Source organism: Elephas maximus, chromosome 2 (genome assembly GCF_024166365.1).
Source record: "Elephas maximus indicus isolate mEleMax1 chromosome 2, mEleMax1 primary haplotype, whole genome shotgun sequence".
Taxonomy (NCBI): Eukaryota; Metazoa; Chordata; class Mammalia; order Proboscidea; family Elephantidae; genus Elephas; species Elephas maximus.
Window position 1 is genome coordinate 110,868,954 of NC_064820.1, and position 15,679 is coordinate 110,884,632.

Here is a 15,679-nt window from a genome sequence, read left to right on the forward strand (position 1 = left end):
GCTCCCTCTCAATCATTAGTTGATTAGTATCATCTCTTCTGTGACTGGACCTTATTAGGATAAGACCCTCAATAAATGCAAGATTTTTTTAATCATGATATATTTTCAAAGTTTCCAATGACTACTTGGGCCATTATTTTACAGTTTAAAGCATGGTAAATAGATAAACCAGGTACTGGCTAGTTGATTCTAACTCATGGTGACTCCATGTGTGTAAGAGTAGAACTGCTCCATGGGGTTTTCAATGGCTGATTTTTCAGGAGTAGATAGCAAGTCTAATTCTTCTGAGCACTCTGGGTGGACTCGAACTTGCAACCTTTCAATTAGCAGCTGAGTATATTAAGCAGTTGCCTCAACCAGGGACATAGATACAAGGTCTAAAAAGGAAGATATAGACTCTCCTATCACCTTCTTGATCTCTGAACAACTATTAAATATGTAACTTCTTTCTAAATCCATCTATGTGCTCAGCGCTCCTACTATAGAGATGGCTCTTCAGGCAGCAGAAACAACATGAAATTTTAAAAGAGTTTTTTCATCACTGTTCTCAAGAAGGTTTTTTGAAAGAATCAGGAAGAAAAAAGACCTCGATGTTATTCCCTCATATTATAGGTTTGCTCCTACAAGGATTTTTATGCTATGAGGTAAGTGATATGTGGATGGGGCCAAGATGGTAGGGCAAGCAGTAGCTCTGTATGTAGCTCCCCTCCTGAGGCAGTAGCTGTCACAGGAACACTATAATCAGAGGGTAAAGTTACACATTAACTGTGTGAAATCTCAAAGCATGAGTTTGAGATGAAATTCTCAGATATTGCCGACTGTTACCACCAAACCCTCTGCGGATTCTAGTGGCATGCTTGCTCCTCTATAAACTAGTAATCTCAATGTGATATCATCCTTTCATATATATGGATATGGATAGATATAAAACCTCACATAAAATGTGTTCCATGTAATAAAATAAAACAGAGAAAATTTTCTATTTTGTAGATGTTTTTATCATAACTAGCTGTGATTAGAGAGGGGGTGTATGTGCGTGTGCGTGTGTATGTATGTATGTATTGGAGGCCCCGTGGCACAGTGGTTAAGAGCTCAGCTGCTAACCAAAAGGTCAGCAGTTGGAATCCACCAGCCACTCCTTGGAAACCCTATGGGACAGTTCTACTCTATCCTATAGGGTTGGCTATGAGTCGGAATCGACTCCATGGTAAGGGTCTTGGGCAGAGCTCTATCTCATTTGTAAAATGTTATCAGTTTCATCAGTTGTGTTTGTATTTTCAGTCACTTGCTTCTTCCTTCCGTCTTTGCTAAAATGCAGTGTCTGATTTGGAGAGCTAACAGCCTTGGAAATAGTGCTTTCCCACACATGATGGCGAAGTGATGTGATTCAAACATGGTCAGAGTGGGAAAATTATTCTAATCTTATCTGCAGCAGCAACATAACCTCTTACAAAATATTCATTCTATCACCAGTGACAGCCTCTGAAAAGATGTAGGCTCTAAAAGTTGTATAACATTTGGTGATAAATACTATTATTGAGAATAACACAAAATTTTATAATTATGAACCATAATCATGCTTTCATTAGGAAAGTGGTTTCATGACAATTTGTTGAAATTCAATCATAGCATTGACTAGCAAAAGGAATAACGCAGTAATGTGAACAGGCCTTTGTCCTGAACTCTTTCCTTCCATTTATATTTAATGTTCACTGCAAACGACATATCGCATTGGGCAGATCTGCTGCAAAAGATCTCCTGAAAGTGCTAAAAAGCAAGATGTCACTTTGAGGACTAAGGGGCGCCTGATGCAAGCCATGGTATTTTCAATTGCTTCATACACATACGAAAGCTGGACAATGCATAAGAAGATCGAAGAATTGATGCCTTTGAATTACAGCGTTGGCAAAGAACATTGACTATATCATGGACCGCCAGAAGAATGAACACGTCTGTTTTGGAAGAAATACAGCCAGAGTGCTCCTTGGAAGCGAAGATGGTGGGACTTTGTCTCACATACTTTGGACATGTTATCAGGAGGGACGAATCCCTGAAGAAGGACATCATTCTTATTAAAGTAGAGGGGTCAGGGAAAAAGAGGAAGAACCTCAATGAGATGAACTGACACCGTGACTGCAACAATGGAGTCAAACATAACAACAATTGTAAGGATGGCACAGGACTGGGCAGTGTTTCTTTTTCTGCTGTTCATAGAGTCGCTGAGTTGGAATGAACTAAACAGCACCTAAAAGCAACAACGTTTACTGAATGTCTAATATGTGCCAGTGACAATGCTAAACACTTAACGTGCAATATTCTTTCCTAATACAATAACATTACTACTATGTCAGTAGTGTTATATTCTTATTTTACAGATGAGGAAACTGAGGCCCAAGGTTATGCAACAAAGTAGTGGTACAAGGAGTTTGCCCACAACACCCATTCTTGTAATGTTATAATATCTTCCCATTTTCCTAAATTTTTTCCTAGAGGAGATCTTTGGTCAGAGTCTGACACTGAGCTTTGGATAGGTCCATTTAGCCCACTTCAGTTCTGAATAGAACAAAAAGAATTTGTTCAGCCCCAATTTTTCACACTTTTCGTGACTTGAGATAATTGCTGTTGTTGTTGTTAGGTGCAGTCAAGTTGGTTCCGACTCATAGTGACCCTATGCACAACAGAACGAAATACTGCCCGGTCCTGCACCATCCTTACAATCGCTGTTATGCTTGAGCTCATTGTTGCAGCCACTGTGTCAATCCATCTTGCTGAGGGTCTTCCTCTTTTCCGCTGACCCTGTACTCTGCCAAGCATGATGTCCTTCTCCAGCGATTGATCCCTCCTGTCAACATGTCCAAAGTATGTAAGACGCAGTCCCGCCATCCTTGCCTCTAAGGAGCATTCTGGCTGCACTTCCTCCAACACAGATTTGTTCGTTCTTTTGGCAGTCCATGGTATATTCAATATTCTTCACCAACACCACAATTCAAAGGCATCAACTCTTCTTTGGTCTTTATTCATTGTCCAGCTTTCACATGCATATGCTGTGATTGAAAATACCATGGCTTGGGTCAGGCACACCTTAGTCTTCAGGGTGACATCTTTGCTCTTCAACACTTTGAAGAGGTCCTTTGCAGCAGATTTACCCAATGCAATGTGTCTTTTGATTTCTTGACTGCTGCTTCCATGGTTGTTGATTCTGGATCCAAGTAAAAAGAAATCCTTGACAACTTCAATCTTTTCTCCGTTTATCATGATGTAGTTGCTCTTTGGTCCAGTTGTGAGGGTTTTTGCTTTCTTTATGTTGAGGTGTAACCCATACTGAAGCCTGTGGTCTCTGATCTTCATTAGTAAGTGCTTCAAGTCCTCTTCTCTTTCAGCAAGCAAGGTTGTGTCATCTGCATAATGCAGGTTGTTAATGAGTCTTCCTCCAATCTTGATGCCCCATTCTTCTTCATATAGTCCAGCTTCTCGGATTATTTGTTCAGCATACAGATTAAATAGGTATGGTGAAAGAATACAACCCAGACGCACATCTTTCCTGACTTTAAACCAATCAGTATCCCCTTGTTCTGTCTGAATGACTGCCTTTTGATCTATGTACAGGTTCCTCATGAGCACAATTAAGTGTTCTGGAATTCCCATTCTTTGCAGTGTTGTCCATAGTTCGTTATGATCCATACAGTCGAATGCCTTTGCATAGTCAATAAAACACAGGTAAACATCCTTCTGGTATTCTCTGCTTTTAGCCAGGATCCATCTGACCTCAGCAATGATATCCCTGGTTCCACGTCCTCTTCTGAATCCAGCCTGAATTTCTGGCAGTTCCCTGTCAAAATACTGCTGCAGCTGTTTTTGAATGATCTTCAGCAAAATTTTGCTTGCATGTGATATTAATGATATTGTTCTATAACTTCCACATTCGGTTGGATCACCTTTCTTGGGAATAGGCATAAATATGGATCTCTTCCAGTCAGTTGGCCAGGAAGCTGTCTTCTATATTTCTTTGCATAGACGAGTGAGCACCTCCAGTGCTGCATCTGTTTGTTGAAACATCTCAGTTGATATCCCATCAATTCCTGGAGCCTTGTTTTTCGCCAGTGCCTTCAGAGCAGCTTGCACTTCTTCCTTCAGTAACATCGGTTCCTGATCATATGCCATCTCTTGAAATGGTTGAATATCGGCTAATTCTTTTTGATATAATGACTCTGTGTGTTCCTTCCATCTTCTTTTTATGCTTCCTGCGTCCTTTAATATTTTCCCCATGGGATCCTTCATATTGCAACTCGAGGCTTGAATTTTTTCTTCAGTTCTTTCACCTTTTGGTTTTCCATCTCCAGCTATTTGCACATGTCATTATAATACTTTACTTTGTCTTCTCCAGAGGTCCTTTGAAATCTTCTGTTCAGTTCTTTTACTTCATCAATTCTTCATTTTGCTTTAGCTGCTTGATGCTCAAGAGCAAGTTCCAGAGTCTCCTCTGACATCCATCTTGATCTTTTCTTTCTTTCCTGTCTTTTCGGTGACCTCTTGCTTTCTTCATGGATGATGTTCTTGATGTCATTCCACAACTCATCTGGTCTTTGGTCACTAGTTTTCAATGTGTCAAATCTGTTCTTCAGATGGTCTCTAAATTCAGGTGGGATATACTCAAGGTCATATTTTGGCTCTCATGGACTTGTTCTGATTTTCTTCAGTTTCAGCTTGAACTTGCATATGAGCAATTGATGCTGCTCCTCAGTTGGCCCCTGGCCTTGTTCTGACTGAGGATATTGAGCTTTTCCATCTTCTCTTTCCACAGATGTAGTCAATTTGATTTCTGTGTGTTCCGTCTGGCGAGGTCCATGTGTATAGTCGCTGTTTATGTTGGTGAAAGAAGGTATTTGTAATGAAGAAGTCGTTGGTCTTGCAAAATTCTATCATTCGATCTCTGGAATTGTTTCTATTACCAAGGCCATATTTTCCAACTACTGATCCTTCTTCTTTGTTTCCAACTTTCGCATTCCAGTCGCCAGTAATTATCAATGCATCTTGATTGCATGTTCGATCAATTTCAGACTGCAGCAGCTGATAAAAATCTTCTATTTCTTCATCTTTGATAATTAGGAAGTTCCAAATACAAATTGAAGACTTGGGATAGTTCAGCATGGTCCTAGCAATCTAAGTTATTCCTACAGTGGAAAGACAGGAAGATTTGTGACACTATTGAAGCTTAATCTTAAATCAAAACAAAATTGGACTCATGCTACAACATGAATGAACCTTAAAAACATTATGCTGAGTGAAGTAAGTCAACCTTGAAGGGACAACCGTTGTAAGGCCTCACTCATATGAAAAGTCTAGAATAGGCAAATGTATAGAGACCAAAATTTAATAGTGATGGGGAAAGGAAAAGGGGAAGTCATTGTTTAGGAAACACTGAGTTTCTGTTTATGGTGCTGGAAAATTTGACAATGGATATTGGTGATGGTTGCACAACATAATATAATTGATGTCACTAAATTGTATACATGAGAAGCTAATTGGTAAATGCAGCATTCTCTATATTTTTTAAATAATAGAAAAACTGGGAGTAAATGGTCTCTGTTTGCTTTTGCCTTCTATAAATGACGTATCAAAGTTGTGAATTCTGTTTTTATTTACAACCCTCTCTCTTTACCACAAACCTCCTCACCCTGTACTCAGACACACATAATTAATTACCATACTATACTCAAAAGTATTCCTTCTTTTGGGCCACCAGTTAATTGTTCTTGTGAGTCTGATTCTCTATTACCTTAAAATGATATGGGGCTGATATTCAGATAGTATGCACCAGTAAGGTCATGCAGTTAATTAAATCCTGGTACTGCCTTCTTTGCTTTTAAGTAGCTGATGTCCTGAGACTCTGTGTGCATCTACTCATCCCCCAGTCACCCAGCCCCTCCTCCAGGACTCCTCAAACCTGGACATAATCCAACAACTAGGTGTTAATGCATGGCACAACCAGAGCTCCCAAGACCTTATTTCAACACTCCAAGCCAGTTCTCATTCTGATTGGCCAATATCTGTGCCTTACTGGTTATTAAATATTCTTAATTTACCCCTAGATGAGAGAGTTTCCCTGCTGGATCCTTGGCCAGTTACGCAGGCATTGGCCTCAAAAGGTTGCCCCATCAATTTATCAGGCATGCTCTACTTCATTTGTCAACAGAGAAAGCAAATTAAAACTACAATGAGTTACCACTCTGCATCCACCAGGATGGCTAAAAGTTGGCAAGGATATAGAGCAACTGGAATTCTCATACACGGTTAATGGGAGTACAACTGCTTTGGGGAATTATTTGGCAGTATTTACTAGAGCCGAATATATACATATATTCATAGCCAATGTCCCAGCACTTCTACTATAGGCAATAAACCTACCTCTGTCCCCAGACTCCTTTTCCTCATCTTTGAACAAGGAGACATTTACTCAACTCAGTGTCTACCTACAAAGTGACCACAGTGGCTGGTTACATTCCTTTCTCAAATCTACAGCTGGAGAGCACTTTAATGTGCACAGTTCTAGCTCATTTCCATTGACTCACAAGTACTCCTTAAATGCAGCTGTCTTGTACCACCTCCCCTGCCTGGCTCTCTGATTTAATCAAGTTCATGAAACCATCAGCATCCAACATGCACAGCTGCCAAAGTCTTTTCTTTCTCTATCCATTTTTTCTTTATCAATCAGGATCCAATGTACACTTGCAGTTCCTCTGCCCCTTACTGGATGGAAGGATGAGGCAGGGATAAGCACTCAAGCCACCTTAATAAGTAGAATCCACATATAAGAGGGGTGCCTGAACAATTTTCTAGTTGTAGAGACCAGGAGAGGTGTACAACCTAACTTTTTTTTTTTTTTTTTTTTTTTTTTCCTCAATACAGCTCTATCTGCCTTACATTCAGTAAAAAACTTATCTCAGATTGTGACATTAGCTTTTCTGGTAATCCCAGCTTTCAGTATTAGATCTACGTTCTTCAAGGCCTCTAATGACATTTACAGAAAAATAGGGAATCTGCATCAAGCACTCCAACCAACACACCATTTGAAATCAAACATCTTTCTATTTTCAGACAGTCCTGCAAGAGATCACAAACTCCTACCTTGTGAATTTATGCATTTCTCCAACCCCCTGATCCGAAACCTTTCTGGTTTGAATGTTTGACCCAGCTATTCAATTTTTGCTTGAGGAAATATTGCATTGGCATTGCTAAAAATTCTTATGGGATTCCTAGTCCCTTTCAGAATCTGACTTATAATTTTTTTCTAGGATAAAACTTGAATTTATTCTGCCTACATGAAACACTAGTATGTATTGTTCTTGCCCTTGCTCTACAGACATTTGTAATAAAACATTTTCATATGTGAGACCCAATGAGTCTTTCCCCAAGCTCTAGATTATATGGCCACAATCTAATTTTGCAGTCACTTCCCTTACCTCTCCTGGAAAGACTGTGGTTCTGATTTCTAGAATTAACTAATTTATTCAAGTATCTTTTATTTCATCCCTGTTCATCTACCCTGAATTACATTTGCCACCTGTCTATCCACGTAACATAGGCTTCCCTTTCCACAGCACTGAATTATCACTGGGCAATATTTTCCACCTCCTCTTCCATCTCAATTAGGCTGTGCAGCTAGTTTCTGCCAGTGGAATTTGAACAGACGTAGAAAGATGACTTCTGGGTCAAGTGTAAAAAGTAGGTGCACCTTTCCATGAACTTTTTTTTATCCCCTTTCACTAGCTGAATCAGAGGACTCTCAGGTCCTAATTGATGGTAGAGTCAAATGAGATAAGTAGCCTTAGTCTCTGAATCATCACATAGCGGAAAGAATCTTGCTTTTCAAAAACACCTGCATTGGATCATTACGAGAAGGAAAATTACATTTCTATGTGTGAATCACTGAAATATGGGGGCTTATTTGTTATATTCACTAGCATTATTTTAATTTTGTAACTGAGGCTCACTTTACTCTTCATCTTGTGTTTCGGCCAATATCTGGTTGTGGTCTTATTGGGGGCCAGATGTCATGGATGTCCAACATAATTACCTCAACAGTCATAGCAGATACTTCCAGCCCTAGAAATTTTCTCTCTTCTTCATTTGAAGCCTGCACTCTATTTGAAGAACATCAGAAGAAACAACATTCCCCAAAACAATGGTTGACCAGGTCCCTTCTGTTTTAGGTTTTCAGTTTCAGTCATCTGTCCCACTCATTTCTCAAGAGGTGCCTCCTACCAAATATCACATGCCAGGAGAACGATCTTTTGCAGTTAAAACATCTTCAAACTACAGTGGCAACAGTAGATCCAATTTCCACTAAGAGCCAAAAGAGAGACTTCTTTACCTTTAGTATTTAGAGTACCTATTTTATCATGCAATAGAAAACCCTGGTGGCATAGCGGTTAAGACTTATGCCTGCTAACCAAAAGTTTGGCAGTTCAAATCCACCAGGTGCTCCTTGGAAACCCTGAAGGTGCAGTTCTACTCTGTCCTATAGGGTCGCTATGAGTTGGAATCCACTCAACATCAACGGGTTTTTGGTTGGCATCTGGGGGTAACCCAGATATTTAGATATTCAAGGTACTCCTTTTGTCTTCTGTTGGCTACAAGAAGCTGTAATTAATGCCTCAATTAAAACCGTACTTGTCCCTTTCTGTGAAAGAATCAAATCTATGTCAGATAGAAGAGGACTGCTGGGACATTTTAACTATTAGAGACACTATTTTTACATACATGACTCAGGAGAAAAGAGTATAATATTAGTTTCGAATCTAAGGCATGGCCATATTCCAATATGTTACTCTTAGAAATCTGGTCTCACCATTTGATATCAAAGTTGGTGTACAGGTGGTGCTAATAGGATTTTCCCACCAGCCAACTGTGCCTGTAAGAGAGATAAGGCTCAAGTGAAACCGTATGAGCTTTGATTATCATCCAGTGCCTGGTGCCACAAAGCTGGCTTTCCCTATTTGTCACCTCTCCAAGAGACACAATGGTTTCCATTAGGCAAAAATGACACCACAACAGTTATTACAGGAAGGAAGAGACATTCATCATGGGAGCATTTTAGCAAATGAATCACAACAAACTGTTGGCATAACTCACGTTCTAAGGCCAAGGACAAGAATTACGTGGTTTAAGACATCAGAAGAGTGAAAAAACAGATTGAAAAACATATGATACCGTCTCTAGCTCAAAGCACTACAAACATCAATGGCATTTGCAAAGTTCTGCACTTCTTCTCAAATGTGGTTTCAGTTTTAATGTGTGTTGACATCTTCCTCTGTGTGCAAAATTAACTGAAAGAACAACAGTTTGTGGGTTTTTTTGTTTGTTTTTGCTTTTTCTTTCACTACAGGGTAAGAAGAATAGGGAAAGTACTCAGCAACATGTATTTACATTGAGCAGCCAAAACCATGAATGGACACTAAGATAAGGTTTTCCTTCAGTGATTCCAAATTAGTTTGATGAAAACGTGGTCATCCCTTAAGCCATTAAATCAGTATAATGGAGTCTCCTTATATCCACCTCTGGAACAGAAGAAAATGAAACAAATAAATGAAATGACTGGAAGAGAATTTTTTTTTCCCCAAAACAAAAATAAACTATAAAGGAACTGGTTGAGCACCGAACTTCACAGAACCATACAAAGAACTGGGGCTTCAAACTGTAATTTTAAAAATAGTGGAGTGAAAAATTAAGGGGCTCTAACATGAACCATATTTAGGAAGAAAAGGAAAAGAAAATAGCATGCCAAGAACTGTACTGACTAGGAAGTGGGCAATTTAATTTCTTCAGGAGAATAAATCTCCAGCGTGAATTAATTTGCTTCACGCTGAGTCCTGCTGGTTTTCTTCTTTCCTCGATCACTGTTTATTTCACAAAATCAGCACTCACCTATCTTCTTTGATTATTTAATTTCAGGAGGATTTTCGTTTCACAAAGCAGTTAGCACAGCTAAACCAGCCTCTGCATGTAGTATGTAAACACATTATAATGGCCTGCCTAAATCTGGGGATTATTTATTCCATCTCTGAGACAACATTGTTTAGGTGCTCTACTTTCCTTTCAGTGAAATGTCTCAGCGACATTCCTGTATCTACTCCCAGAGTGCACATCTTTCATTGACATTTACCAAACGCATAGGCTCTGATACAATACCAGGAAAGCAGTATTCAAATCATGACATACTTTCTTATTTCTAAAGGAGAGATGGGTTCATGGGATATAGCTGGTGGAACTGGTAAATAATACACAAAATGGCATTTTAGAATGAAAACCGGTGGTGGTTTCTTCATTGCTAACATCCCTGTGAACGTGCAGTCTTCTGAGTTCTCTTTTTCGCACACAGGTCAATTTAACAGTGAGGCTTATTAGCATTCGGGACTACGACATTTAAAAAAAATGAGGCTGGTATCTCAGTGGATTTCTCTTGGCAGAATATTTAAATAAAGATAATTTAAAACATGGTACAAACATTTAGAAATAAACAACTAAAGATCCTCTACAAAGTGTCACGTAGTTTGTTTTTCATTTTGCCTCAAAGGCAAGCGTGACGCATGTAGCTTTTTCCTTGTATCTTTATTTCAGCTTCTTTACTGCTTCTGATTAGTGACCTTAGTTGAGACTCATTGCTTACCCCAGAGGCTGCTAATGGATTGTTTGGAACCTGAATGTGTTAGGATGGAATATTTCTTCCTCCCAGGCCCAAGACCAGGTTTTTTTTCCATCCCAAGTTTACTCTAGCCAGAGTATTATTAATGATGGTCAAGTTACCCAAAATGATAATTGTGTTTTTCCACATGCTTTAAACTAAAGTTCTCTTTTATCATGTTCCGTGTACTGATATATGTGGTGTTTATATTCAATAATAGGCTAGTAGACTGCCTCAATTTGAGCAAAGGCAATTTATTATCAAAACCTATCACAGGAAAGATATGATCATAAAACGAAAGATTCATTCAGATCTTCACAGTGAGCTTTAACCATGAGATAACCTCTCAGATTATTAGCCTGTTGCGATTACATTTATATTACTCCCTCACACGCTTTTGTAGTGACATGAAAATGCTGTTCATTGTTGCTAGGAGATGGGTGGCTATGGCAACAGTGTGGGACAGAGCCAGAGGGAGTGCCTAAAGCATAGTCTGGTTTAGGCTCTTTTTTGATCTCCAAATGACTCCATGGCAGTCCTGAGCAAGGAAGCCCCAAATCACTGCCTGTTCAGCTTGACTTCAGAAGATATGCCACATGGTTTCCCCTCACACGTTGGCTCTCCCCATTAGCAAGTGTCTTTTTGGTGCTTAACTAGACACCACGAAGTTGTCTAAAAATTTTTAAAAGCTGGATAACAAGAGGAATTATCACTATCTAACTGTGTTTTCATACTGTTATTAATTTAGTTCAGCTATAGCGCCATATGCTTCCCCTCATCATTCCACTGAACTCCTAGTGACTTTCATGGACGTTCCACGCAAAGAATAAGGGCAGCATATGGTTCCAATAGTGATTTGCTCATTCTTTGAAGATCTATGGGTGTTATAAAGTCATTAATCATTATCTTCAAGACACCCTTCCATTTCTTCAGAAGGGAGTGCTTTTACTGATTTAAAGGAGCCCTCACTACAGAGCCATGTCTAATGTGACGAATAATGTTTCATTTCCTTTGAAAACTTGGAATGGGGAGAAAAATATTGGCTTTTTCCTCTTATAACCAAGTAATAATAAAACATGTCATAGTCATAAACAGTCATAGGGACATACCTATTATCCTAAAAAATAATTTGTTTATTGGACCATGAAAGTTTTAATTGGTTATCTTACCATTTTCACCACACTTAAACAACTGTGACTCCCTATTACCCACCACATCAAAACCAAACTCCTCTGCCTGGTGCCCTTCTACCTGTGCCCTACGAATCCAGCCAACAGAATTTATTCCCCTACACAAATCTTTCCTCTTGTCAGAGCAAAGGAATTATCTCATATGTTTTCTTTCCCACTCCCACCACTATACCCTCACCCAGGCTATTTCTACTTCTGTACCTTTGCTGTTGCCAAATTCCTAAAATATTTTCTCCATCTTAATGTTCATTTTGGTTCAAATATTTCACCACTTACCTACTATGGTCCTGGCCCCTTGTTACATGCTAATATCGAAAGAGGAGCATAATGAGAGCACCACACCACCTAATGAGAGGAACAGATTTATTTTAAAAAAATAACAATAGATGTCATTTTTTAAGTGTTCACTGCATGCAAGACTCAGTTAGACACTATTCCTTATTGAATCAGCATAATAACTCTCTGCTGTTGTTGACTTTATTTCCAACTTACACATGAGGGACCTGAGGTCCAGAGAGTGTAAGTGACTTGCCCAAAGCCAGAGAACCAGTGAGCAGTAAAACTGAGACTAAAACCTAGATCTGTCTCACTTCAGAAACTACACTTAATCACTCTACTATTTTGACATAATGAGATACTGTCAATAATATAAAAAAAGAAAAACACTGCTGTCAAGTCGATTCCGGCTCATATCGACTCCATAGAACAGAGTAGAACTACCCCCATGAGGTTTCCGTGGCAGTAAATCTTTACAGAAACAGACTGCATCACTTTTGGAGTGGCTCGTGGGTTTGAACCGCCAGCCTTTCCCATTAGCAGCCAAGCACTTAACCACTGAGCCACCAGGGCTCCTTCAATGATATAAATGCATATTATTCAAAGATAGGACTTACTAGAGGAGACAGTGATCAATTTCATTAGGGAGGGTCAGAGAAGAGCTCCCAGAGATTAGAAAAGGCTTAACCCATGAATAAGTAGTTTGACAGTGAACATAAAAGGTGGGAAGGATATTTCAGGAAAAAAAGATGAACTTAGAACTTAACATCCTTTTCAGCTTCTTTTAATATTAGTCCTCACAACCCCCCAATTTCCCTTTTTCAACATGCAACTCAATGCCTACCTCTTCCATAATGTTATTAATCTATACACTAACTCTTGTTTACCTCATTCTCCTCTGAACTTTGATGACACCTCTTTTGCACCAGCCCTCTTACGTCTTGATTAGATATCCTCTTGTGTTGCTCCCAGTTTTCTGGACCACACAAATGTTGGGTTCAAGGGCCACATATTTTATCTATTTTATTTCTTCCAAAGCACCTCCAGCTATTTCTGGAATACAATAGGTAGTTTGTACCTATTAGCTATTGGCAATAAAAACCCTTCACTTCTGTGTCATGCTGTATAGTATAAATTCTTCCATATACCCAATCTCCTACTTCCTTCAACAACCCATTGAAGTATGCTGACTTGATATTTTTAATTCCCATTTTAGAGATAAAAGGAAACTATAATTTATAGTAGTTAATTGGAAAACCCAGGGTCACCCAAGCAATAAGTCAATAACACATCTAGGAAAAGAATCTAAGTGCTCTTTCCACTGTTCAATTCTTAATTCAGAGAATGAGTGAGAAATGGATTGACTTCCATGCTTTAGCAAATGTAACAAGTCTTATGTCTACATTATCACTGGTATGCCAGTAATGTAATTCTTAATGTCTTATGTGAATGTCCAACCAGCTTCGCCTCAGAGAAGGGAAATGCAAAATATTTCACATAGGCTGGCCAACCATTTGATAGTTGAACCAAGACCAGAAAAAGGGGATTTTGAAAATGTGCGTAAAGTAGCATGTTGGCTACTCTTGTCCGCCTGAGATTCCTGGAAGGACTAATTTAACAAGCCTCTTGCTGACTGCAAACAGCAGGTGGGCCCTTTTCAGACACATCTGTTGACTTCTCCAGTTGAGAGCCCTTGAGAAAGTCACTAACGTGGTCGTGAACGGAAAGAATGATCCTATGCATAATCAAAGACTGTGGGGGAAATAACCAAACTTGACTCTTCTTTCTGAAAGCTGGGCACACTCTCAAAACCCAAAGGAAGGGTACATCGTAGGATAAATGTGTATTCCACACAAAGCTTGCTTTCTCTAGAGTGTAAATGACCCTCGGCCAGTGGTGCTAGGACTGTCTGTGTGAATATATATCCTAAGCGAAGGCAGGAGCCCTGGGTGAGCACTTACAGGGCCTCCTTGACAGAACACTGTTTAATGTCATCAGAAGTCAGGCATGAAATTTTCTGCCATTTTTAACTCATGAGCCAGCAGGTAAGCTTGTTAGAACACAACCACTGGGTCTCAGAGAGTTTCTTGGGTCTTCCGTTGGGTCTGCTCTACTGCCCACAGACCCAATTTTCTAATATTGACCATTGGGACAGAACTCAAAAGTGGTATTCTACTTACTGGTGATTTGTTTAGAACACTGAGGCTAGCTGTCTCACAGTGGGATCCTGAGACAGGGATTTAACACTCCTTCTTCCCCCAGTTTTTTTTTTTTTTTTTCTTCCCCCGTCCCCTTGCTTCCCTCGGTCACATTTTTTGGCACATGCTGTTCTCCCCCAAATGATTATCACTTTGAGAGAAGAAATTTGTCATTTTTTTTTTCCTTTCCACTGCCTGCTCTTCAGAAACTTGGCACACTGCTTTATAAGTAATATATATTCAATTATTATTTAGTATATATATTTATTATTATTAGTATATATATTTATTATTATTTAATATTTATCAAGTATATATAATAATTATCAGCAATGGGCTCAAACATATGAAAGATCATGGAGATGGCACAGTTCCAGGCAATATTTCATTGACACATAAGGTTGCCATGAGTCACACCCCACTCAATGGCAACGAAAACAAGAACAGAATATTTACTGAAGGTAAGGCACTATTCAGTATTCAGTTGAAGGGGAGAAAATAAAATCATTTTTTAAAAGTATGAAAAATGTTCAACCTCCCTAGTAAATAAACAGAAAATCCATATACCACTTTTTACCTATAAAACCTATACACATGACAAAAATGTTTTAATTTCTTTTATCTTCTCTTTTCTTTTTTCTCATAAGAATACTCAATAATGGATAGAAGAATACATTGGCCCAGGGCTGCAAGACTGACTTTGTAAGTAAATTGCCAGAAGTTATTCAATCACAGTCAAGTTCTTAATGACTTGCTGTTCTCTGTTACGTGATCTGCCTTGGGGATCTGGATTCTTACCCTCGACTTTGTCACTAGAGCTTTCCAACTTTCCTCTTGTTCTGATCTCTTTTGATCCTGGTGATTACTTCTTGGTCTCTACTGATCTCTCAGCATCCCAGGGGGCACAATGGCTAAGCGCTCAGCTGCTAACTCAGGGGCTGGCAGTTCAAACCCACCAGCCGCTCCTTGGGAGAAAGATGCGGCAGTCTGCTCCTGCAAAGATCACAGCCTTGGAAATCCTATGGGGCCCATCTACTCTGGCCTGTCGGGTCACTATGAGTCAGAATCAATTCAATGGCAATGGGTATTTTACCGGATCTCTCGGAGTCCCTGGATGGTGCAGTTAATGTTCTTGGCTGCTAACTAAAAGGTTGGAGGATCAAGTCCACCCAGAGGCACTTGGGAAGAAAAGCTTGGCCATCTACTACTGAAAAATCAGCCATTGAAAACCCTGTGGAGTACGGCTGTACTCTGACACACATGGGGTTGTTGTGAGTCGAAGTCGACTTGACAACTGGTTTTTATTGGATCTCTTAGCCATCCAGTTCATACAA